The following is a 26,819-nucleotide window of genomic DNA, read 5'->3' as shown; positions in this document are numbered from 1 at the left end:
CTGCGATGAACCATGGAAAAAACTGACCTGTGTACTCCCAGTACATACCTTCCGGGGTTATACCCACACACTAGGCTTGTGTAAGTATGGAACAGATTTCTGGACTTGGACTTGGCATTAGTACTAGATGGTAGGAGAGCAGTGGAAATGCATGGGCAGAGAAAACACTGAGGGTCCTCCACGCCGTAAGTGGAAAAAGGAGGTTGAGAAATGGGATTTAGCAGAGAGCTCCATACTGAACACGAGTAACACCGGAGACTACTTAGATACCCCATAGCAAACAGCTGGAAGACTCACAAACCCGGAGAACCCACGGACTTCATTGCACTTCATACGACGGCAACAAGCCTACAAGCAAGGGCAAGCAGATTGGCTTCCCTGCTCGATCCGACCGCGTACCCGCGGCGGAACAATCTACCCTTAACACGCCTCTCTGACGCTTTAGAAGCACTTCCTTCTCACGTCTTCTTTGACTATACCCGATTAGGACCGGGTTGGAATTATCACCGGTCCCATGACACTGCTTTCAGCCTAAACTCCACAGCCCTGAAGAGTCACGGGTCTACCCCGGTATTGACGAAACACGTGCCGGCTGGTTTTCTTGTGAAACAAATACTCACACCGGATGAATAAAAACCTAATAGGATAAAAGCATTGGAGTTTGATCTTATCCTTTCACTGAATGATACAAGACTTAACCTATAAACTAACTTAGGTTGTGTGCACTTGACATTGCTTACAGATGGAAGACTATTGTCCCAGACTTCTTAAACATGGGCACACATGCAGACCAATTATAGATATGACATGCTCTGTGTCCTCAATGGAGGACATCTCCCCCCCCCCTCTTCCACCTCAACTACTCATAACAAACCTGATGTACCTGATAATACCAGATTGAATTGTTGATGTGGACATTATAACATTTATTTTAGTTCAAACATTTCAAAACTGAGAGAGTGGTGAAATTAACATCTGATTCAGGTGGCTTCAATCACCGAGTTAAGCGTGAACCTGCAAAGGTAATAGAATTACATACTAAAGTTATGCCCTGTGTAATTGTTTATCAATGCTTTGAAAACCTATAAATCACAATACATACAATATATATACCCGCAGTCCATACTCGCATGGAGAAATGCCCTTACTTTACGGGTATTCCTGACCCCACGACAGGCATAACTGCGAGGCTGGAAGTGCAGGATTGGAGAAAGAAAAACACCATCATGCCCAGAACAGATGCTGGAGTCCTCACCTGAATACTTGGCAGGTCAGCTACTTACTCGAAGAAAATGAAATGCTGACAAACGGAACGATCGCCAGCAAGCAAGCAATGCTGCATGCTGGGAAATGCAGGCCATTTGTGGAGGCAGAGATGATTCCGGGCCATGTATTAATGGTAGCCTACACTACTTCAGTGAACAGGAACTGAGAAAGGACTTAAATTCAAGGACTACGAGCAACAGTGGCACTTTTAAAACAGAAGGGCATTTGAGAAAGGAACCCTCCGAAACGCGTCATGCCTAATCTTTAAAATAAAAAGACTGGTGTATCCCGAGTCCCGTGGTGCCGCCTCATTCTTCTTTGTGGAGGAGAAAGCTTCGGAAATATATATATATATATATATATATATATATATATATATATATATTTATATATATATATATATATATATATATATATTACCTACTGGCGGTCGCCAGTAGGTAGTTATAGTTAAGATTATTTTCAATGCAAAATCTCAACATTCTATTGTGAATAACTTTGGCGCCGGTGGAGGAATCTGCCTGAAAATTTCCTTAAATTTGCCTCGTGGCGCCCCGGTCCTTCCCTGAAAGTTTGGGGGGGATTTGTCAAGCAGGGGCCGAGATAAAAGGGGGTCCCAAAACGTGTTTTCCCCATGTTGATTTCCATAGGGCGGTCGACCTCACTTTTAGCCCGAACGGCTGAATGGATTTCCACCAAACTTGGCAAAATTGTAGGGACTGGTACCCCGATGTGCCTTTGCTATGTCTCAAGATATATGCTCCAGTGGTTTTTACGAAAATTAACTTTGAAAAAATATATATTGGGCTACATTGGGCTATATATATGTTAGAGCCCAAATGTAGCCCAATGTAGCCCAAAGATGGCCACCAGAGACAAAAAAAAACAAATGTAGCCCAAATATCAGCCAGATGTAGCCCAACTATAGCCCAATGACAGAATGTCCCAGAGTGTTCTAAAGAACAACTAGAGCGCTAACAGTCTTACTTATGACAAAAGTATGGCACACCTGAAGTTATCTTGATTGGAATAAAGTGTTAACACTTAAAACATTTAATTTGCAAAGGAACAAAATGAGGGGGTTCATTTTTCCATAGAAATTATGATTAGTGCTGAAGAAAGAAAAATTAGGGCACATTTTGAGTGACTTCTCAAATCCTCTTATATTTCATAAAAAAAATTCTGATATGCAGTCTCCCAAGATGGCCACCAGAGACAAAAGAGCCCAAATGTGGCCCAAATATCAGCCAGATGTAGCCCAACTATAGCCCAATGACAGAATGTCCCAGAGTGTTCTAAAGAACAACTAGAACGCTAACAGTCTTACTTATGACAAAAGTATGGCACACCTGAAGTCATCTTGATTGGAATAAAGTGGTAACACTTAATACGTTTAATTTGAAAAGGAACAAAATGAGGGGTTTCATTTTGCCATAGAAATTTTATATACATACATATATATATATATATATATATATATATATATATACTGAAAAACCTATTAAATTCACTGAAAAAAACATAGGTTTCACACCAATGACGTCACATATTACATCACTCATGACTAGGTCAGTGACATCACTCATGACATCATGACATCACTGATGACATCTCAAATGAAATCACTGATGACATCATCCAGTGAATGTGTATCTTTCTGAAAAATAAATATTTTTTACATATGTATATCTAAAGGTTGATGGAAGAATAAATGGGTAAATAAATGTCTAAATGGATGCTTTTTGTGTAAAATTGATTGGTTAACTGACTTATTAAATGTATCTTAGTGAATACATGTATTAGCGAGTAATGTTTAAATATTTAAATATCTGTATCTGTGTCTCACTTTGTATATAAGTGGCTGCATGGGTTGGTGAGTAGCTACATGAGTGTGTATATGGGTTATTAGTTGTTTTTTTGAGTATCAGTATCAGTGTCTGTATGGTTATCCAGTATTAGGGGTGTCTTTCATAGATTCACATGCCTGAATCATTCCCCGTCGTCGAGACGGGAGCCTCCGGTACATAAAAAAGTAATGTCTTATAGACATACATAGAGAAAATAGGCCTAAGGGTCTCCCCTTAGTAGCCTTTCCTTGTCCTTATGTAAAAAGGACCAAACTCTCATAGTCAGCCAATCAGCTCCGACCTCCCTTTAGAACCTTCCTGGGAGGAGCCTCAGTCCCTCAGATTTTCTACCGCACGTTGTGCTAAGGGAGTCTCCTCTGAGCTCTGCTCAGATTCTGTGTTTTTTCACTTCATTAAATGACTTTGTTGTCAAGGATTCTTTTCTACTATGGATTATCTTCAAATACATTCTTTAAAGAAGGTCTGGTAAGGAAGAGGTTGCTCTCTGATCCTCACAACGACTGCATTGACTGTCTGGACTGCAGGCCAAGGACTGAAAGTCTGTTGTACTTTCTCAAGTAAGTTTTGAGACACTAAGACCAGAAAGGAGGTTTTTTATTTTCTCCAGTGACCGAGATGAGGCGTTGTCCTCAATGTCTAGGAGACCTCAAAAGAGAAGAGAATCTCCTCAGACTCATTCCTCAGGGGCACGTCCTGAGAAGGCCCTCAAAAAGACCACTCATGGGTCTTCTGGGCACGGTCCTTCAAAATCTCCTCACTCTGTGGAAAAGGAGAGTAAAGGACTGACTTTTGGAGAAAAATCAGGTAAAATAGACGACTTCTGAGCCGTAAAATTCACCTCCTCTGGTCATAGGACCCTTCAGAAGGGCGTCTTCTATACCATCTGAGGTAAAGACTAAGAAGCCAACCTCGTCTACGATGGTCTTGTCTACGACGGCTCATCTACAATGGCTCGTCTACGATGGCTCGTCTACGATGGCTCATCTACGACGGCTCGTCTACGACGGCTCGTCTACGATGGCTCGTCTACGACGGCTCGTCTACGACGGTGTCGACGATGACGGCCTCGTCTACGACGGCCTAGTCTATGGCGTCGACGATGGCCTCATCTATGATGGCCTCATCTATGATGGCCTCATCTACGATGGCCTTGTCTATGATGGCCTCGTCTACGATGGCCTCGTCTACGACGGCTCGTATACGACGGCTTTGTCGACGACGGCCCCGTCTACGACGGCCTCGTCTATGGCGTCGACGATGGCCTCATCTATGATGGCCTCATCTATGATGGCCTCGTCTACGATGGCCTCGTCTACGATGGCCTCGTCTACGATGGCCTCGTCTACGATGGCCTCGTCTACGATGGCTCGTCTACGATGGCTCGTCTACGACGGCTCGTCGACGATGAGAGCGTCGACGACGACCTCGTCTATGACTGCTCGTCTATGATGGCGTCATCTATGATGGCCTCATCTATGATGGCCTCATCTAGGATGGCCTCATCTATGATGGCCTCATCTACGATGGCTTGTCTACTATGGCCTCATGGCCTCATCTATGATGGCCTCATCTACGATGGCTTGTCTACTATGGCCTCATCTACGATGGCTTGTCTACGATGTCCTCATCTACGATGGCTTTTCTATGGTGGCCTCATCTATGATGGCCTCATCTACGATGGCTTGTCTACTATGGCCTCATCTACGATGGCTTGTCTACGATGGCCTCATCTACGATGGCTTGTCTACGATGGCTCGTCTATGACTGCTCGTCTCATCTACGATGGCTTGTCTACGATGGCCTCATCTACGATGGCTTGTCTACGATGGCTCGTCTATGACTGCTCGTCTACGACGGCCTGTCTACGGCGTTGACGTTGGCCTCGTCTACGATGGCCTCGTCTAAGATGGATTTCTCTACGAGGGCTCGTCTTCGATGGCTCGTCTACGACGGCATCGCCATCGACGACCTCGTCTATGACTGCTCGGCTATGACGGCCTGTCTACGGCGTCGACGAGGCCCTCGTCTATGATGGCCTCGTCTATGATGGCCTCATCTATGATGGCCTCGTCTATGGTGGCCTCGTCTATGGTGGCCTCGTCTATGATGGCCTAGTCTATGATGGCCTCGTCTATGATGGCCTCGTCTATGATGGCCTCGTCTATGATGGCCTCGTCTATGATGGCCTCGTCTATGATGGCCTCGTCTGTGATGGCCTCGTCTATGATGGCCTCGTCTATGATGGCCTCGTCTATGATGGCCTCGTCTGTGATGGCCTCGTCTACGACGGCCTCATCTACGAGGGATCGTCTATGGCGTCGTCTACGACGGCCTCGTCTATGACTGCTCGTCTACGACGGCATAGTCTATGACTGCGATCTCGTCGGCTGGCTCGTCGACGAGAGAAATTCCGACAATTCTGGAATCTCTTATAAGGTGGTAGAGAAGGCTGATCAACGTTTTAAGATCTCAATTGCCTCTCAAGAACAGGACTGCTTCTTGTATGACTTCATAGAACCTCTCAAGAAAGCATTAAGGTCATTACCGATTATCGATTACCTATAGTCAGAAGGGGTATAGGGCGCCAGATACAGCACTGGCGTGTTTAACAGGATATCCTAACCCGGACGGCGTAGTGACATAGGCGGCCCAGAAGAACTCCAGGAATCCTTCGGCCCCTTTGTCGCTTCCTCCTGATAAGGGGGGAAAAAGAGTGGAAAACATTGGGAACAAGTTTTTCCTCAATGTCGGCAATGATAGTAAAGGCCGCGAACGCCCTAGCGCTCTTGGGACGCTATCATAGACAATTGTGGGCACACATATCCCCATACCTGTCGGAATTGCCAGATTCATCCAAAGAGGATTCTGCTAGATGGTGAAGAATTGGCGTCAGAAACTATAGATTGCGCGGTGGATATCGCAATGACAAGGTTCCGCCAGTTGGCTGGAGCAACCCCTCCCCGCAGGCTTCCGCACAAACATCTACGCCTGCTGCTCCAGGAAATATCTGCGTTGTTGAAGAAAGGAGCGATCGAGCAAGTTCATTCGTCTCCAAGAGGGAAAGGATTCTATTCCCGCTTCTTTCTTATACGCAAGAAGGAGAAAGAGTGGAGGCCTATACTAGACCTCAGGGCACTAAACTCTTTCCTGAAGAGTCCGTCGTTCAGGACGGTGACGATCCAAGAAATACTAGGCATACTGGAAAAAGGAGATTTTATGACATCTTTGGATCTCCAGGATGCCTACTACCACATCCCGATTCTCAAGGGGCACAGAAAATTCCTGAGATTCGAGGTGGCAGGGCAGCACTACGAATTCAAAATCGTACCGTTTGGCCTCAAATCGGCACCGCGGATTTTCACCAAGTGCCTTTCACCTGTGGCAGCTTTCCTGCGTCAAATGGGTCACCAAGTCTTCCCCTACCCGGACGACTGGCTGGTAACGGCACCTTCAGCTGCAGGCGCGACCAAATCCTCCAACGCCTGCACCACTCTTTCACCAGCTAGGATTGACTCTCAATCACGAGAAATCCTGCATGACCCCAACAAGAAACATCACCTTCCTCGGGGCGACCTTGAACACGGAATGCGCAAGGGCATTTCCTTCAAAGGACAGGAAAAACAGGATCATATCTCTGGCCACGGTGGTGGCATCAAGGAAGTCCCTAAGAGTTCGAACCTACAAATCACTCCTAGGAATGATGTCTTCTTGTATACTCATCATCCCTCACTGCAGACTCAGGATGCGCCCATTGCAAGAAGCCCTCACGAACCAATGGACACAGAGTACAGGTTCTTTCGAGGACATTGTGAAGTTAACACCACAAATATCCAAGAGCCTGGAATGGTGGAGAAATCACAGGAATTTGTCTATAGGACTGCCATTCCTACTTCCTTGAGCACCTCTGGTGATCACCACGGAGGCACCCCTGGAAGGCTGGGGAGCTGTCCTCCGGGACCTCCAAATAAGCGGCAAATGGACAATTCAGGAGAAGCAACTCCATATCGATCTTCGGGAACTAAGGGCTGTGTATCTGGCACTACATGCCTTTTTACCACGCAGGTGAAAATTGCAAAAAAGACACCACGCATCCAGAACTCCCAGGTGCTCGTCAGAACGGACAACACCACGACGATGCACTATCTCAACAAACAGGGAGGAACGCGTTCGCTCACTCTATCACGCGAGTCGCAAAAGATCTGGAACTGGCTTGTACTCCATGGGATCACGCTCAGGGTGGACTATGTCCCGGGTGAGGACAACACCATTGCCGACGCCCTAAGCCGACAGAAATCCCTCTCCCACGAATGGGAGCTCGACAAGAGTACGCTGGATCACATATTCTCAGAATGGAGGGCCCCAGGAATCGACCTGTTTGCCACCAAGGAGAACGCCAAATGCCCAAACTATGCAAGCTGGCATCCCCAACCAAGGTCACTCGGAAATGCTTTTTCCATCGGTTGGTTCAGCGTATTTGCGTACGCTTTTCCACCATTTCTGATGATTCCCAGGGTTCTCAGGAAGATGAAGGCGGAGCATTGTACCCTGATCCTGATTGCCCCGTTCTGGCTGAGCCAGGACTGGTTCTCGGATCTTCATCGCCTCTCCATCAGGACGCCGATTCCTCTGAAGCGGCACCCGAACCTGCTGTCAATGTCCAACGGGCAAGTACACCACCCGAACCTGCAATCGCTCGAGTTATCGGCCTGGCTCCCGAGCACAGAGAGTTCTGTAGCCTAAATATCCAGCAGGAATGCAGAGATGTATTGGCAAGAGCGAGAGCAGACAGTACCAACAAAACCTACTCTCTCAAATGGAAAGGATTCTGCATTTGGTGTTCAGAACAAGGCCTGTGACCACTGCAAGTCACACCTGAACAGATATGGCCATACCTCCTGCATTTGGCACAGTCAGGACTGGCACATGCATCCATAGAGGTTCACCTGGCGGCTATCTCAAGGTTCACCAGAACTTTCACAGGACCTTCTCTGTGGTCCAGTAGGCCAGTCAAACAATTCCTAAAGGGACTTTATAGATCCTTCCCGAGGCCTTGGAAAGTCCCTCCGACATGGCATCTCAATCTAGTCCTCAACCGACTCATGAGGCATCCCTTTGAGCCCATTCATCGAGCATCCATCAAGTACATCTCATGGAAAACGGCGCTCTTGCTCGCTTTAACATCTGCCAGGAGAGTAAGCGAGCTACAAGCTCTGTCCATTCAGGAACCATATATGCAGTTCAGACAGGACAGGGTGGTACTGAGACCGAACCCTACATTCATACCAAAAGTGCCTTCGGACTTTCATCTCAATGAACCGATAGTCCTTCGGTCTTTCTTTGCGAACCCTTCTACCGCAGCAGAAAGAGCACTACATTCTTTGGATCTCAAGAGATGTCAAAAGTTCTACCTAGATAAAACTAAGACTTTCAGAAAGTCTTCACAACTGTTTGTGGCATACAGCAGACCGTCTGCCCCTCACGAAACAAAGCATCTCGAGGTGGATCTCCTCAGCGATTACATTCTGCCATGACAAGGCCGGACGGCCTTTGAACGATCATGTTACTGCACATTCCACCAGGGCTATGTCCACATCAACAGCACTGTTCGCTGGAGTGCCGATCTTGGACATATGCAGAGCGGCGACCTGAAAGTCACCGTACACTTTCTCCAGACATTACTGCCTGGATATCGAACTTCAGAAGGATGCAGCAGTGGGCCAGGCGGTGCTTCGCCATCTCTTTCAGTGAGGTGAGCCTTCCTACATCCCGCCATCCAGGTATGCACATTCTTTGTTCTTGTGATATTCTGCTTCTGCTATTATTCCCATGTTATATGATAATATGTGTATTGTCTAACATGACTGCAGGGCAACTTTGCATCACAAATGTGCATATCTTATTGCTAACTACTCTGATTCAGGCATGTGAATCTATGAAAGACACCCCTAATACTGGATAAGAAATGCGTTACTTACCTGTAACGGCAGTTATCCAGTATTGGTGTCTTTCATAGATTCACATGCAACCCTCCCGCCTCCCCTGGAAGGACTCACATCCCTCTCTAACAATATTACGCCTACCTAGCTGGGTGCGTACGAAAATCTGAGGGACTGAGGCTCCTCCCAGGAAGGTTCTAGAGGGAGGTCGGAGCTGATTGGCTGACTATGAGAGTTTGGTCCTTTTTACATAAGGACAAGGAAAGGCTACTAAAGGCCTATTTTCTCTATGTATGTCTATAAGACATTACTTTTTTATGCACCGGAGGCTCCCGTCTCGACGACGGGGAATGATTCAGGCATGTGAATCTATGAAAGACACCAATACTGGATAACTGCCGTTACAGGTAAGTAACGCATTTCTTCGGTGGGGGATATTACTTAGAGCACAGATGCATGAATGAGTGACTCACTATTTGTATGTATTTTGAAGACAGCATGTGTGCAAGACTGTATGGGTGGATGATTGTGTGTATGGGTGGGGTAGTGAGTATGTGTTTTTATAATTGATTGTTTAAGAGAGTAAATATGTTTCCGTTTCTGTAGAAGTATGTGTAGTGGTGTGTATATAGCAGTATAATCAAGTAAATGGTTTTTTGATAGTTTATTTGCATGTGTGAATTTGTGTGTGAGTAACTATATGGATGAGTATTAGTGTGTAACAGGATGTATAGGTGTATGAGTACATATGATGAGTAAGTACATGCATGAGTGACTATATAGAACTGTTGGTGAATGAGTGGATGTGTATGTAGATGTTGGAATTACCTAATAAGTTGTTGTAATTGGTATTGGTTTCTCCTTTTTTAAGAAAATGTTAGTTTCTATTTTTGAATGTGTGTGTCAAAGGTTATTTTATGCTGATAGGAGGTCTGCCACTTTGTCACAAGGATGTTGTCATCAGTGATGTCATTTGAGATGTCATCAGTGATGTCATGAGTGATGTCACTGACCATGTCATGAGTGATGTAATATGTGACGTCATCAGCAGTGCATTGCACGCGCAAGTTATAGTGAGTCCAACTAACTATAACGTGGGAATTTCAATGGTTTTATGCGAGTAAAATTTCCACCTAACTATAACTGGTGTGAAACCTATGGTTTTTTCAGTATATATATATATATATATATATATATATATATATATATATATATATATATGTTCTTTACAGCAGATGGGCACACATCCTAACTTCATGTGCACACACCTACGGGTCTTGCAGTAGCCCTACAATTCCTTTTGACATCATTTAGCCCCAGTCCAGATACACAAGATGTTGAAGCGACCCAAAGGGCATGCAAGAAAAGCTGCGGCACTTGAAAAGGCGCTAGTGTGCTCTGGTGGAGAAGGGCGCAAGTTCCAGAAGAGACACAGTCTTGATGTAGATGAAAGAAAAAAGAGGCCGTAAAGACTCTGAGTCTAAACTGCTAACTTTCCAATCCTGGTAGTGAGCACAACCCACTCCTGCTTAGCATCTATCAATAACTGGAGAGATGTATTTTGTATTGAACAAAAAGTCATAAAAAAATACATAAATATACACAGAAGGCTTTGGAACAGCCATCTTCATCTATTTGTTTCATTGTGCAGCTTGGGTGAATGGGTCGGCCCACTTCAGCTATAAGCTTTCTTGCACCGTCAGTGATGGCATTTTGCTAATTCACATGCACTAGTTCGCCTAAAAGAAAGTGCAATTCAGTTCCACGGTTGCTGGGTCAAAACTTTGCCAATAATTCTTTTCATTCTTAATACTTTACTTTTTTTTCCAGTCAGCCTTGTATCATTAAACCATGTCTTGAATTTACAGTAGTTGAAAGCCAATACCATTGGGTGTCAATTCACCAAATGTCAGGGGCAGTGGAAGTGACATCATACACCCTTTGACTTTAATGACAACACTGGAAGTAACATTACATGACTTTTGACCCAGATTTTTTCCAGGAAGGCATATCACCTGACCGTGAAATCATACCAATTGACATAACTAAATTTCCATAACAACTACTTGATTAATATTAAAGCACAGCACAGACAGATGACTATTTTAGATACCACCTATATTATGATGCTGACTTAATCTTTAAAGTTTCTACTTGCTCTGAATTGTAGTGATGGTGAGCACATCTAGTAAGCCAGACCTCCTATAGGGGGTCCCTCCCCCCACGCACGCCCTGAAAAATTTGAAAAGAATGAGTTGAAATAGTGTATTTTAAAGCACCATTGTCACATATATTTTCTGAAAGTCCATAAGCGCTGAAAGGGGAGTCATTAAGTAGTCATATCCTTCCACGGCCTGCCAAGCCAATGAGAACTGACGTTGCCCAGAAGTTGACCCCATTTTGGTTTTCAAAACGAGGTATGGGTGCCCCCATATGTCAAAAACGACATTCTTTTTGCCAGGGCCAGCATTTTGTCATGGGTGTTCTCATATTCCTTTTTATATATAAACAAATTGACATTAAATATATCAGTTGTAGATTTTTGCTAATAATGCCATCCATATACCATAGGTGAACATGTAAAAAATTACCCTCAGTATGTCAGGGCCAGCATTTTCTCCTGATTGCTTCCCTCTCATACCCCAAGTTGCCCACCTTTATGCCAGGATTTACCTCAACTGTGCTAGTTTTCATCATGTTGCCACTGGTGTCTACATGCAACGAATTTCCTACAGTATGCCAATATATTTCCGCAGGTGTCCTGTACACCATTTGTGCCTTTTATGCCAAATATTACACCGAATGTGCCAATACCAATATTTTGTCACAGGTGTCTGTCATGCTAAGGATTGCTACAAGTATGCCAGTATCACTGTTTTGCCCTGAGTGCCTCTATAAGGCAAAAATGACCTCCTTGAGGCAAACATAGCATAGAGAAATGTCTTCTTTTCTCCTAGTTTCTCCAACTTTGCATGTGTACTGCATTGTAAAGCACACATACTAAGAGGAAAAACCTGAAAGCATAAAGTTAGTACTGCTGATGAACCCTTTAAATTAAAAACTATGCTTCAGAGAAAAAACACACCCTTGCACTATAGCACAAGGGATTGTGTGTTGGCACATTACTGCCAAAAGTGCACCACCACACGGTTAGCAAAAAAAATGCATCATATCATAGTAGACATGTCACATTTGTTCACTCTTTCTTTGCCGCAAGGCAGTGCAGCAACTTTAATGCAATGATGCCTTGCCTTAAAGAATAGTAAATATACGCCTTAATCTCACTCACTCCCTGTCACTGACTAACTTACTGTCACTCACACACACATGCTTACATATACAGACACATGTGCTCACACATATATGCACTCTCTCATACATTAACACACTGTTACTCCCAGGCATGCCACAACATAGTTTTCAAATCATTTTTACCTACTTCAGCTGCCACCAAAGCTCCTGTTCAAGCTAGGTGCGCTTCATTTTTTTAGGTCGAGCCTGGGCAGTGCATGGGCCGTTCTGCAAGACATACTGTATAGAGGTTGGGGGTTTGAAGCTCCACCCACTCTCTGCCCAATTTTTCATTGGCTTGTGCCATTCTTTACTGTAAAATGTGGCTGTTCATTTGTTAAAAGGCTTAGTAGTCCCTCCTTAGTACCGCATTGTCTCATTTTGTAACCTCCCATGGTGACATCCCCTGTTACATGGGTTGTTGCTCGATAGGCCTTCATTACAGCCTTCAAGCACTATTTTCTCAAATAGCGTTGTCCTGCCTGCTGTTGCAGGTAAGACAATTCTCACCTAATGCTTTTTAAAAATGTTATAGCATGCATTTGCAATGCAATAGGTCTCGCATTTGCGAGAGTTTAAGCTACTGGCATTGTAAATGACAATGCCTTTTATTTATCTGTTTCAAAAACAACACATAAATAAAAGGCATTGTCATTTACAATGCCAATGGCTCAAACTCTCAGAAATGCGAGACCTATTGCATTGCAAATGTTTGTTTATTACACTAACAGTGAATAATAGAATATTAATCACTATTACTATAAGGGAAAAAGGACAGAAAATAAGCAATGCAGAACAGCCCCTGTGTTATTGGCTTTGATTGAGGCCAGGGGTCACAAAGGTAAAGCCAGGGGTCGCAGCTGCAGCTCCTGGAGGCCTGTAAATTATGTCCATGAACAATAGTACCTTTCCTTTGCACCAATATGATTAATATGTTCGTGTGATGTGCATTAAAAATAAAACGTTTATCAACGTCTGTTCTAATTATACATGCCTGCTATGTACTGTTCGGTTAAACCTATATATAATGGCTATATTTTCATTTAATATTGTAACTGCAAGCATATAGTCACCATGATCAGGAAGCAGCATTTATTTTTCCTTCTTTCAATTTGTTTGGCATTTGCTAGCGATAAAAAAAGGTAGCCAATGAATCAAATGTCAAGTCCAGACATACAGCTTTGTTATTGTTTCTTTTATATTTCACATTGCTCCATAGGTTGCTGATTTATGTGGGAAAGCTAAATGCTTTATGTGGGGCCAGGGCCTCTTTCTTTCAGCCTGCCATGCCACAATGCCAGCTTTAATATAAGCTTCTCTACTAGCAGTTGTCAAGTTACCTTTTGTCTGTCTGTTACCTTTGTTTGCATTGGGGATCAGTAATGGTTTTATGCCACATCCAAGCGGCAGAACAATTTTGTGTGCACTTTGTGTACATCTAAGAAATAAAGGCTATGTCACAAATGGGGGCACAATATGGGGACTGTATCATCTTGTGTTGGATTCTGGTAAGGGGAATATCAGAATCTAACAAAAGAGTAACCCAGCAGGCAGGCTCTCATGTGAAGGCCCCATACAGTACTTTAAGATGCATGACCACTAGTGTCCAACAATGCATCCTTGAGTGGTTTGCTGGACAGCTAACTCTCTAGTGGAAGCTGAGTGCCACCTCTGCTACATCCCTCATTAAACTGATAGTTACAGCACCCAATAGACAGCAGAAGTTTCTACAATAGCAACAGGTATCACCTAGAAACTGATCACAAAAATGCAGATGAGAAAAGTACTTCAAATTATCCCTTAACTCTGTGCTATGTGGGTTCCACTGAAGAACCAAGATTACCGGGAAGCAAACATTCAATTGACCAACTGTAAAGGCGCTCTATTGTCTTACTCCTTCCCATCCTGGGAGTTGGATCCAGGATGTTCTGGAGAGAAGTACCAGAAGGAGGAGGCAGCAGAAAGAGAAAGATGAGCTCAGGAATTCTTCACAAGAGCTGAGGGATGTGAAGCTACAGTTGTAGATCTTCCCTGGCACTTATGGCCTTGTTCAGTTTCCAGCGACCATACATTAGCGGCTGACCGCTTACCTCACTAACCAGGAACTGGGATGGGAACCGAAGAATCGGGATAGATGGTTCTAGTGGAAGTTATGGAAAGCCACATGGTTTTGTTAATTCAAGGACAGGATTGGTCCAGCAAGATGAGGAAAGGAGGGGATGTTGGGCCAGAAGGGAAGCAGAATGGATTAGAAATGGGGCAAACCCAATCCATTATTCACCGGCCTTTATACTGTTTAATAGTCAGTGTGCTGGGAGGAATAGTTCAAGTGGCAACAAGTATACAGTAATCTAAGACCTTTAGATGCACCAGGGGTTCTACCTTGACCATGTAAAGATATTCATAGGGCAGACGACACAAATTGCATACAGGCTTTCAGACCCAAGTCAAGCTACATCTGAAGACTAGCCCCTCAGATGCATCAAGCATCCATTTTGCGATTCCTTATTAGCGAAAAATAAGGAATCGCTAATAAGGTATAGCAAAATGCTATGCAAGAAGAAATCACTTTAAAAATAGCAATTTCTTAAAATTCCTTCATTTCGATTCGCAAATTGCGAGTCGCAATTAAGGAATACCTCCCCATCCATTCCTATGGGCCTAGAGGCCCATAGGAATGAATAAGAAGACATTCTCAATTTGCGGATCCCAATTAGCGAAACGCAAAATGAGAATGTGATTTCAAGGGTGCTGGGGTGTGCAAAGGACACCCTTTTGCACCCCTGAAATTGATCTGTGCACATATGTTGCGCACACACATGCCCTTAGGGCATGTGTGTGCGCAACATGAAACTTTGAAAAATTCACTTTAGTGCATTTTTCAAAGTTTTTGCAAATTACTATGAAGTTGTACTTCAAGGTAATTTGCGAGCCCTATTAGCGAAATCGCTATTTTTAAACTTTAATGCATTGCATTTAATGAATCTCAATTTGAGATTCCTTAAATGCAAGTAATCGCAATTTAGCGAAATCTCAATTTGCCATTTTTGCATTTGGGATGATGCATCCCAAATGCAAAAATACCGGTCGCAAAGGGGCAGATTCGGAGAATCTGCCCCTTTGCGAGCGGTTTTTAGCTTCATGCGTCTGGGCCTAAGGGTTAACAGAGAAAGCTATCCCATTCAACTTCTTCAGTGCCAAAAAAATCCAGCTCACCCTGGTCACACCAAAGCCAACATGAAACCGGTGCACTCAATTACAGCCCACAGAAAAGGAGATGATGGATAATTATGACCCTCACTGCATTCAGCCTATGCCTGCCTGACCAGGAATGCAACAACAGGAACCAACCAGCATTCCTCCATCTGGGTAGGGAATATAATGTCCAAACTCATCTGGTGCTTTCTAAATGGTCTGTGCCCCAACCAGAGGTAGGACAACCAGGACCTTGGCAAATGGTAAAATTAATATTTTGATTGTCAAAGTGGACGAGTTAACAAAGTGAGAAGTTCCAGAGTCTCTTTGGAGTGAAACACTTTTCTGGCTAAAAAAGAAGATGGGCCCTACTTTTGCCATTGGTCAGGTCCCATAGTATACAAGCACAGTAAATATAGAGGTTTGTGACCCAGAGTTTGATTCCCAGAGCAGCAATCTTGTAGACTTTTTGAGGAAGAGCCTGAGGCTTCCTACACCTCGGACGAGAAGGTGTTGGTGTGAACATAAAGTTACTGATTACTCAATCAGCCAAGACTCTGTCATCTTCCCGTCTTAATGCATAGGAAAGAAGGAAGGACTTTTGTAATCCAAAACCACGCCCCATTATTTCTGTAATACATTTGCCTTCCTTTCTTACACAATGTACTTTTTTAATGTTTTCCTTTGAACACAAAAGCTTGTTGGACATATGCTGAAGAACATATATATATATTTTTGTATTTGACTCAAGACTTTGAGCTTTTATTAACCTAGGAAAGTATCCAGTTTGGAGTCTTGGCTTTTGAAAAATGGCTTCAATATCACCCTTAACAAGCACCTGACATTTCTCACTGGCATGGTTTTCAAGATGTGGGAGTGTTTTCATGTTTGAGGTGATAGGAAGGACCCTCGTCCTGAAGTCAGTACATGTTGATATCCATGAGCTTAGTGTTGTAACTTGCAGATCATCACTTCTTTTTAAGCATCTTATGTTTAGCTTACAGTTTGTGGCTGTAGGTTTTGCTGTTGCTTCTAATGTGGGGCCATTAACAGAGCTTAAAAGGACAAACAGCACGGGTAGTATTCATGTTCAAAGCCTCAGAATGTTGACCACCGTGGACCATGCCATGGGTAGAGATGGGGGAAGGGCAGCTTTCTATACTGGATGCAGAGCACAAGGATCTTAAGCATGGTGAAATTTGGTTAAGATCTAGAAAAAGGATTCTCACAACGATATGATGCTCAGCTCGAACAAGACTAGACAGCGATGTCAGAATTAATTCCCAGTCTCCAGACCGAAACTCATTAGAATATTTAAATAAACGCAGACTTGCAATATTGATCCCGAGTCACGTATCTTGTGCTCAAGGAGATCAGTCCAAAGAGAAATGGACTATCAATCAAAATAGGAAAACAAAATCACTGTTTTTTTTTTCTTCTTAATATTGGACTACTGAGTGCATTTTCAAAAATCAGCAAAGTGGCTCGGCTCTCAACGTTTTTTACAAATCTTTATCCCAGCCGTGCTCCATCTGTGGACCAGCAGCACTAGAACCAAGTTGAATAGCCTTGGAATGAGAGCCTAGTTGCTGAAATTGGTTAGGAACAAGTTCAGTAAAAGGTAGATTGCGCTGGAAAATTAGCCCACCCTGAATGGAGAAAAGTGATATACGTGGTGCAACAGGAATTGGTCATGGTGTGGTATTCTTCAATTCATACGTAGCTGCACAGGAGACAGTAGGAAATGTCAGAGGTTAGGCCTTGCAGAGGTAAAGGAGATCGCAACATCATTTAAATAGGCCAAAGAGTGGTTAGCAGGTGGCAGCTTGGGTTCAATGCAACAAGGGGCAGTCTGGTGTATGATGTCACAGTGGATTAAAAAACCCAAACAGACGTCCTAACAGAAACAGACATTCCGGGACCGCAGTGGTCGGAGATGGTTGATAATGTAATATTATCATGGAATTAAAGGGCCAATCTGGTGTATGATGTTGCAGTAGGTTTAGCAATCCAACAGATGTTCTAACACACAGAGACACTGCAGGACTGCTATGGTTGGAAATTGTTGAGGATGTAAGATTAGGTAATTGAACATGTTTTTTACTTTCAACTGGTTGGTCCCTTTAAAGTAAAAGAAACCTTGAACTGAAATAAAGGTAGGTAAAGTTTGCAACAAAAATAAACAGTCAGTAGGGCCAATAGGGTGGCTTATCACTGAAACGAAGTGATTTGCAAGTGAAGAGTTCAAATTGTGTCAAGGCCTACTTCGGCTTCCATCCTTCTGAGGGCAGTAAAAATAAGTACACAGTCCCAATGTTTTTCTCAGGAGGCCGTGCTCAGCACTGTTGAACGTGAGGGCTACCTAGTCTTGACTATACTTGATGCCTCCTTCTTTCTAACACCTCCGGTCTTTATCTCAATCTTGCAGGTTCTTTTTTTATCCCTGCTTTCATCTTTTTTCATGATTTTCCTATCTTTCTTTTCCTCCTTCTTTGCCCTTCCCTACCTTCTCTCTCTTGCTCGGAATCAAAGTCTGATGAAGAAAAGTAAATCACCATACCCAAAACTGAGTGCCAGTGCCCACCACCCACAACCACCAGCACAAATTAAGCTCTGTATTTGCTGCAGAACTGTGCTCTATGATGCTGTATAAAGAGAAGTTGTTCTATATCCTTACACCTGCTGCCAAAGATTATACCAGCTGTTGCAGGGGTCTCCAAACCGGTCCTGGAGGGCCAGATCCATGCCAGATTTTTAAAATTGCTACATGTATCTCAATGGGGATATCCAAAAAATCTGGCATGGATCCGGCCCTCCAGGACCGGTTTGGAGACCCCTGGGCTCTGAATCTGAGGGCCTATAACGAGGGAGAGGACCTTTAACAACTATTATAGCTATAAAGCTACTAACATTTTCTACCCACTGATGGTAGAATGTTCTGAATTAAAAAAGGAGAAAGAGAAAGCCAAACATTGGAATGTTGGAGCAGTAGAATTATACCAGCCATTATTAGCTCTGAGCCACTTCATTGTCTTCAATGGAGCTCCCAACATTCAAATGTTTAAATATAGTCTTGTAGTCCCCTGCTGAGGGCTATACTAGTAGTAAAAGCCCCTGAACCCAAGTTATAGGCCTGAGTCGCAGGCCTAGAACGAGGGAGAGGGCCTTTAACAACTGATATAGCCGAGGCAGAAGGGCTATTAGAACATTACACCCACTAAGGGTGGAATGTTCAAAATTAAAATGACAGAAACAAGAAGACAAACATTAGGATGTCAGAGCTCCGAGCTTATACCAGCCATTATAAGCCAGAAGTTACTTCATTGTCTTCAATGGAACTCTCAACATTTCAAAGTTCTAATATAGCCTTACAGCCCGCCATAGCGAGCTATACCAGCCATTAAAAGCCCGTTCCAGCATTCAACAAGAGCCTTTACCTAGGGAACGGGCATTTAATGGCTGGTAAAACCCACTATGGAGGACTATAGGCACTTAGAATATTCCACCCCTAGAGAGCAGAATGTTTTAAATAGTGAAACAAAGTCCTCACAGAGCAAGGAGGGATTGAAACCCCCTTGGGCTCCATGAGACCTTTGTTCACAGCAACAGCTGTGAACAAAGGCGAACATTGGAATGTTGATGCTCCGGGCTTTAGAAGCCCGGAGCGTTCCATTGTCATTAATGGAGCTCCCAACATTCCAATGTTCTAATTACTATTAAACAGCTGTGAGATATTGGGCTTATGTTTGATCACATTAAAGCTTTTTAACAGTGGAGGTAATTAAGAAGGATGCTGTGGTGCATAAGGAGAGGTGTAACAGGGAGGTACTCTCACCAGTGTACGTACACTGCACTGTTGCAGGATTGCTGTAGTGTTCTGAGGAGATCCAAGTACCTCGTCTGGAGTGTTGTGATCTGGAAGCTAGTACTCACTAGGAGCTTAGAGTTTAGCTCTCGAGGTTCAAATTCCAAAAGGATAAATAGAGTTTGGAGACAGTCCGGAAAGGTGATGTCTCTCCCTTCACTCTGTACCTGTAATTAATCTAGAAAAGGTTCCTTTCCACGTTACCATATAAAACTAACAATTATTTCCTAGTTAGGTTTATTCAATGTACATTTTAACGCATGCATGAAAAGTAAACATGCTCTACAAGATTAAAGAATTGTATAAATCAAAAATCCTATAGAGAGAGCTAAGGTATAGAAGAAAACATTTAAATCAAGGAGAGATAGGAACAAGACAGCGTTAGCAAATTGGGCTATCACCTGAAAAGGTGTGATGATAAACATTAGAATATCCAAATTTCTTCCGGCAGAAATATAGAAAGGGAAAAGTGCAGACAACACAGGATTGGTTTGGCAAGAAGAGGTAGAAAATGGGCTTGCTTAGCTGTTTTTCTCAGTCGTCAAACTGTATGCTTCACAAGAACTGAAAAGTACACAACATTTGTAACTAATCTTCCAAATCATCTAGTTACTTCCTAAAATGAGGGCTACATAGTTGTAAAATAGCATAAAGAGGCAAACAGGTCATATTAGATCAGGTTCCAATTAGTTTTACAAGATGGTCTGTCCAATACCTTTACCAACAATTGGTACCCCTCCTGATTGTCTTCTCATATTAAACGCCTCCGTAAAGCAATGATCTGTTACCTGTTTGAACATTGCTTTTTATAGTTATTTTTCTCTTGTGGAATCAAATAACAATATTATGTGCTTTCGCCTTGTTTTCTTAGGCGATCTGGAGCTTCAACGTAGAGATGCAGTGGGATGGGGAAACACAGGGAGGCAGCAATGGGGAGAGGAGGCGGGAGGCTGAGATTTTGCAGGAATTGGATAGAGAAGAGGCGAAGCTTTCCTGAGGGTGAACCAATAGACATGAAATCTGGCAGGGTGAGGTAGGTGAGCGAGCGAACAGATGATTTATACAGCGCTCAATGCAAACCAAATCACGCACATGAAGGTGAAGTCCCCAGTTGCATCACAGCAGTCTCTGGATTGCTGGGCAGGGTGGCACACACTACAAGGATTAACACTGGTTAGACAAATAAGAATAAAAAGAAGTAGTGAGTCGCCGCCCTTTGATGGAATGAAGTAGGAAGTCAACAAAGGAAATGGGAATGCTTGCAGTCACTCGCAATTTGCTTTATAATATATATATATATAGACATTGTATTGCAGCAGTATTGACACAATCAAGAGCACATGGTGCAATGAAAAAATGTGATGAGAATAAAGACTCTTGTTTGCGAAAGAACAGGGTGATTGGATTGGAGAGAAAATTGGACAGTGACTCTATGAAAAAAATTAATAGACAGAAATATAGAAAGAATTAAAGCAGGGTCACTCAGAGATAATCTGGAGACAAGAATCAGGGAGGCTGGTTCATTCCCCTGCACACTGACAATACAAAGAAAGTAATCCATACCCACCCATAAGCAGATCGTGCAAGGTATATGGTACCAACAAATCGTTGACACCAGCAATAGTTTGCCTCAAAGCATAACAAACCAACAGTGCAAATAGGGAAAAAAACTACCACTACTCAGCAACCTCACTTTTAATTCCCGAACATAAGTTACTATTCCGAACCTAAGAAAACCACATGCCCTCATCTTCTGAAGGACGACGAGTTACTGCTTATACTTGAGAACATGTTTCAACTGAAGACTCCCAACTTCAAATGTGCAAACCCCAATATATACAGCCAATAGGTATCAAGTCCCAATGCATTCTCCAACCAAAATCCACCAAGCAAAAACAAGTTGTGTTCATAAACCTCAAAGTCTACTGATAGTAAGATGTTACACCTTACAATACATTAAACACTGTGCCCACAAACCACAACCAGAATTTCCAGCATCACCAACTAATATGCTGGTGGAATACACCAAGTAAGGCATCTACCGCCGAGTATATGTCTTTAGGAGAAGGTGAAAATGCATAAAATGCAATTCTGTAAATCTCAATACCATGGCTGTCCCTCCTAAGGTGGCCCAGTTGGTCATTAAACTGAATTATTCTGAACATTACAAAAAAATTGGAAAACATAAGGAAGGTTATATCAATTTAGCTCCCAATAATGTTTTCATTGACAATCTGCTTTGTGTCTCTTATGCTACGGATATCCTTGGAACTTAAGAAACACCGATTTTATATGGGTGTTGTTAGTGTCTCTATTAAATACATGTATCAGGAACCTCTCTTTTTTAACTACTGGGTGATACTTTTTAAAACAATTCTATGGCAACTCTTTTCAATATCATTGCTCAAGCTCATAGAAGCTGTGCATAAAGTAACAAACAAAAGCGCAAAGCCACTTGGAAAAGGTTTGGATCTATAGTATCTTCATTTATATAAGTACGCAAAAACATATTCATCCCAATGTGTGAAATCATTTTGCACCAACAGCCAATCGTTTCATTCTTTCCAGGTCAGTTTGCAAAAAGGTAGAAGCATGCTTTAACAAGACCTCACTGCATGACACCTCAAAACCTCATTCAGACACAGGTATGGTGTAGATGCTCCATTCCTTAGCATCCAAGACACTTTCCAGCAAGCAGAAGAGGATAAATAGTCGAGAAAATCCTGTGGGCTAGTTTGTGGTGTTCCATCAGGAGGATAGTCAAACTCTCGATGGGTAATGTAGCAAGGTGGACACAGACACGGTGTACTCTAAGGTAGTTCATATCACGTGGCCACATTACACCAGATCTAAAACATCAAACGGCTCTCGTTTGAAGCAAGGATTCAGTTGAAGATAGCATACATGACGTATAAGGCTCTTCATCATCCCGTCTACCTGGCAAACAGAAAACTCGAACTATCTGGTGGGAGTCGTTCCCTAAGAAGAACTAACTCTCTATTGTTGAAGCCACAGAAGTTCAACACAAAGAAAACTTAAAATTGCTCCTCTCCAAGTCTTACCTCAAATATATGGAACGCAATACCTCTAAAAACCAGCTCTAACCCCTCGACTAACTCCTTCAAAAAAGAAGTAAAACTGCTGTTGCTGAATAGATACCTTCAACAATAGACATGAAGTCAAATAGTTTGACTAGTTTCAGTTTCAGTTTCAAAACTTTATTTCGATTTCATGTAGAAACCATAAAAGTAAACATAGACAATTTTTAAAAAGACATTGGAATTAATCAACCATAAAATCGCAATACATGTTTACAAAATTTTTCTAAAACCAAATGATCTAATAAAGTTTAAAACGGCATTATTTAAAAAAAGAGAAAAGGGATCAGGGAGATCAAAAACTTTTCATAGCTAGAGACAAAATTCTAATTAAGGAAGAAACAGCATTTTAACATTGGCCCTTGTGTTCTTGATATCTGGGTGGATGAAAAGCTCGGATAAAAGTCATGTAAGTCCCAGATACGAATTGGGCCATCCCCCTCTTTATACTTGCAGGATCGTAAGTAAGGGGTTGTTTTCCTTTGCTTGAACCTAATTAGGACCAAGTCCCCTGGAATGTCTTTTGGCAAGGTGCCCAACCACCCCACCCTCCTAACACTTAAGATCCCCCCATCTAGGTCAGGTGGCAGAGGTCTATTAGTCTGTAACCAATACATGGCCTTATGTAGTAAGTCTTGGCGTGTTTCAACTTTTCCGTGAGTTAGTGGTGGAATCCCGGAGACAACAGTCACATAGGGGGCGGCTTCGGGGGGTAGGTTTATTCGTGGCATTCTAATAGGTTCATTTTTCGCCTCAATGTGGTTTGTTTGAACCAACGATAAAGTTTGAGAATGCGCATTCCTGCGGGAATTCAATTTTGGTTTTTCCAGAGCAAGGAGGGGGATCGGAGGGTTTGATGATGCTGGCTTAGTTCCTGATGGAATATGTGTTTTCACTATCAGTTCAATGTTAGATATCCTATCCCCCAGATCGTTGATTTTTTCCACCAATGGTGAAATTAGGGAGATTAATAAATGCTCGAGCTGGGCCAATAAAGTTGGTTGGGGGAATGATGGGGAGTTTTCCATTTTTCCATGCTCCATATCCCCCGACACAGAGCTGACATTGGATTGGTGCTGAGCGGGACTGGGGCATAGTTTAGGAGTTTTGAGTGGCTTCCCGTTGTTGATGGCATCATCGGTCTTTCTTTTGATGTTCTGCCCACCCGGTAGTGCTATGAGTGGAGATTGGAGTTTATTAACAGACAGAGGTGACATCTGCAGGGTGGCGTTAACAAGATGTGGGTTGTTGTCTGTGCTTATGGAGGGTAAAAGGTCAGGGATATATTGGGTTCCACACATGGCATTAAGCTCCTCCCAGATAGACATGGTATAATGCAAAATAGCAAACAGTGGGCTAAATAAAAATGGTAAGGGGAATCACAGTACCTCTTTGATGTAACAGGGTGAATAGGGTAGTGGCCCGTCCCGGCCTCTTTGTGCCTCTGAGGGCCACAGAGGGCCCGCCCTTTGCCCGGGCTTAGCCCGGCGCCGTCCCGCGCGCGTCCCGCGGGGCGGGAGGTGTTCCGCGTTCTTGAGGCGCCTCCAGGCGCAGCGGGAGCGTCACGAGCGCGCCAGGTGCCGGGGCTGCTGGGAACTGTGGTTCCTGGCTCTCGGTTTGCCCTGGAGCGTCCCTGGATTCGTGTCGCGTTGGCCGTTTCCCTCACGGCTGGACAGGCGAAAGGTCCTTCCTGGCTGCTCCCCCCACGGCTCCCCACCGCCACAGGTAAGTTTTCAAAGATGCCCCCCGGCACGCTCGGTGCTCCGCGTTCTTGAGGCGCCTCCAGGCGCAGCGGGAGCGTCACGAGCGCGCCAGGTGCCGGGGCTGCTGGGAACTGTGGTTCCTGGCTCTCGGTTTGCCCTGGAGCGTCCCTGGATTCGTGTCGCGTTGGCCGTTTCCCTCACGGCTGGACAGGCGAAAGGTCCTTCCTGGCTGCTCCCCCCACGGCTCCCCACCGCCACAGGTAAGTTTTCAAAGATGCCCCCCGGCACGCTCGGTGCTCCGCGTTCTTGAGGCGCCTCCAGGCGCAGCGGGAGCGTCACGAGCGCGCCAGGTGCCGGGGCTGCTGGCGAACTGTGGTTTCTGGCTCTCGGTTTGCCCTGGAGCGTCCCTGGATTCGTGTCGCGTTGGCCGTTTCCCTCACGGCTGGACAGGCGAAAGGTCCTTCCTGGCTGCTCCCCCCACGGCTCCCCACCGCCACAGGTAAGTTTTCAAAGATGCCCCCCGGCACGCTCGGTGCTCCGCGTTCTTGAGGCGCCTCCAGGCGCAGCGGGAGCGTCACGAGCGCGCCAGGTGCCGGGGCTGCTGGGAACTGTGGTTCCTGGCTCTCGGTTTGCCCTGGAGCGTCCCTGGATTCGTGTCGCGTTGGCCGTTTCCCTCACGGCTGGACAGGCGAAAGGTCCTTCCTGGCTGCTACCCCCACGGCTCCCCACCGCCACAGGTAAGTTTTCAAAGATGCCCCCCGGCACGCTCGGTGCTCCGCGTTCTTGAGGCGCCTCCAGGGGCAGCGGGAGCGTCACGAGCGCGCCAGGTGCCGGGGCTGCTGGGAACTGTGGTTCCTGGCTCTCGGTTTGCCCTGGAGCGTCCCTGGATTCGTGTTGCGTTGGCCGTTTCCCTCACGGCTGGACAGGCGAAAGGTCCTTCCTGGCTGCTCCCCCCACGGCTCCCCACCGCCACAGGTAAGTTTTCAAAGATGCCCCCCGGCACGCTCGGTGCTCCGCGTTCTTGAGGCGCCTCCAGGCGCAGCGGGAGCGTCACGAGCGCGCCAGGTGCCGGGGCTGCTGGGAACTGTGGTTCCTGGCTCTCGGTTTGCCCTGGAGCGTCCCTGGATTCATGTCGCGTTGGCCGTTTCCCTCACGGCTGGACAGGCGAAAGGTCCTTCCTGGCTGCTACCCCCACGGCTCCCCACCGCCACAGGTAAGTTTTCAAAGATGCCCCCCGGCACGCTCGGTGCTCCGCGTTCTTGAGGCGCCTCCAGGCGCAGCGGGAGCGTCACGAGCGCGCCAGGTGCCGGGGCTGCTGGGAACTGTGGTTCCTGGCTCTCGGTTTGCCCTGGAGCGTCCCTGGATTCGTGTCGCGTTGGCCGTTTCCCTCACGGCTGGACAGGCGAAAGGTCCTTCCTGGCTGCTACCCCCACGGCTCCCCACCGCCACAGGTAAGTTTTCAAAGATGCTAGTTTGACTATTTTTCATGTATATATCTCTGGATCCTGAATTTACTAAGTTTGCTCCAAGTCTAGTTATCAATGACAAAATCAATTTCCTTGGAAATGGAAATCATATTAGGAGGCAGATGCAGTTTTTTCACATTTATTCACCTTTGGAAAATCCTTCAAAATTCCTTATTACAGATAAAAACGTTTTGTACCCAGTTTATCCTGGTCTTAATGACAGTGCTATCTATGCCTTGAATGGGTGGCTGGTAGCGGGACCAGGGGGAGTGATGATCTGAGAATGTTGCGTGTTCTGCCGTAATCCATATCCATTCATTGTTGCATCCACTACAACAGCTCACCAATGGATCAAAGATAAACCCAAACACTGCACCACAGTAAAGAAAAAGAAAGCAGGCACATAAGAGCGCACCTGATTTCTGAAGTCTCACTGCATCTTCGACCCTAGCATACTTATGATGGGTGTACTAAATCTGCCCTTGGTGGACTTTTCTTATTAAATAATGTTAATAAACATCCACAAGAATGAATAAGTCCACCAAAGAGAGACCCCCAATCTCCCCGAAGATGCTGAGGATTCCATACACTAGAAGTGCATTGACCTCCCATTCATCTAAAGCGCGAGTCAGTCTTGTTAGTCATACTACACTCGAATGCAGCAGTCAAGTGAGAACAAGGAGCTATCTATAGCTGCTAACGCCCACGACATAAGGATATCTAATAATAGCACTACCAGTTCATGAGAGAATGACTGTACTGCTCCCTGCAAATCAATTGTTTTCAGTTTGAGAAAAAAGGTTCTCCTAAGCCGAGTGATGTGTTGTTGCTTTTAAAACATAGTGGGGGGTTTGTTACACATATTTCAGTTTTACTTTGCAGATGACAGTACATGTTCACAGTACTGCGTCTTAGCTGTGAACTTCATTTGATATTCATAGAGCCTAATAAGAGGCGGTATGAGAGGGGGAGAAGAGATCCTGACCGACTCAATCGCCTTCTCATTTTTGACCGTATAGATCCACCTCACTGACTTAAATATATGGTGGTGCCACGCGTATAGTGGAGTAGTGGGAGGTAGCAGATGTTCTGTCAACATTATAAATGTGGGATATTTGTTTCATCTTTCTT

This window comes from Lissotriton vulgaris, chromosome 12, assembly GCF_964263255.1.
Source record: "Lissotriton vulgaris chromosome 12, aLisVul1.2, whole genome shotgun sequence".
In the NCBI taxonomy this organism is placed as follows: Eukaryota; Metazoa; Chordata; class Amphibia; order Caudata; family Salamandridae; genus Lissotriton; species Lissotriton vulgaris.
Note: the sequence above shows the minus strand (reverse complement) of the source record.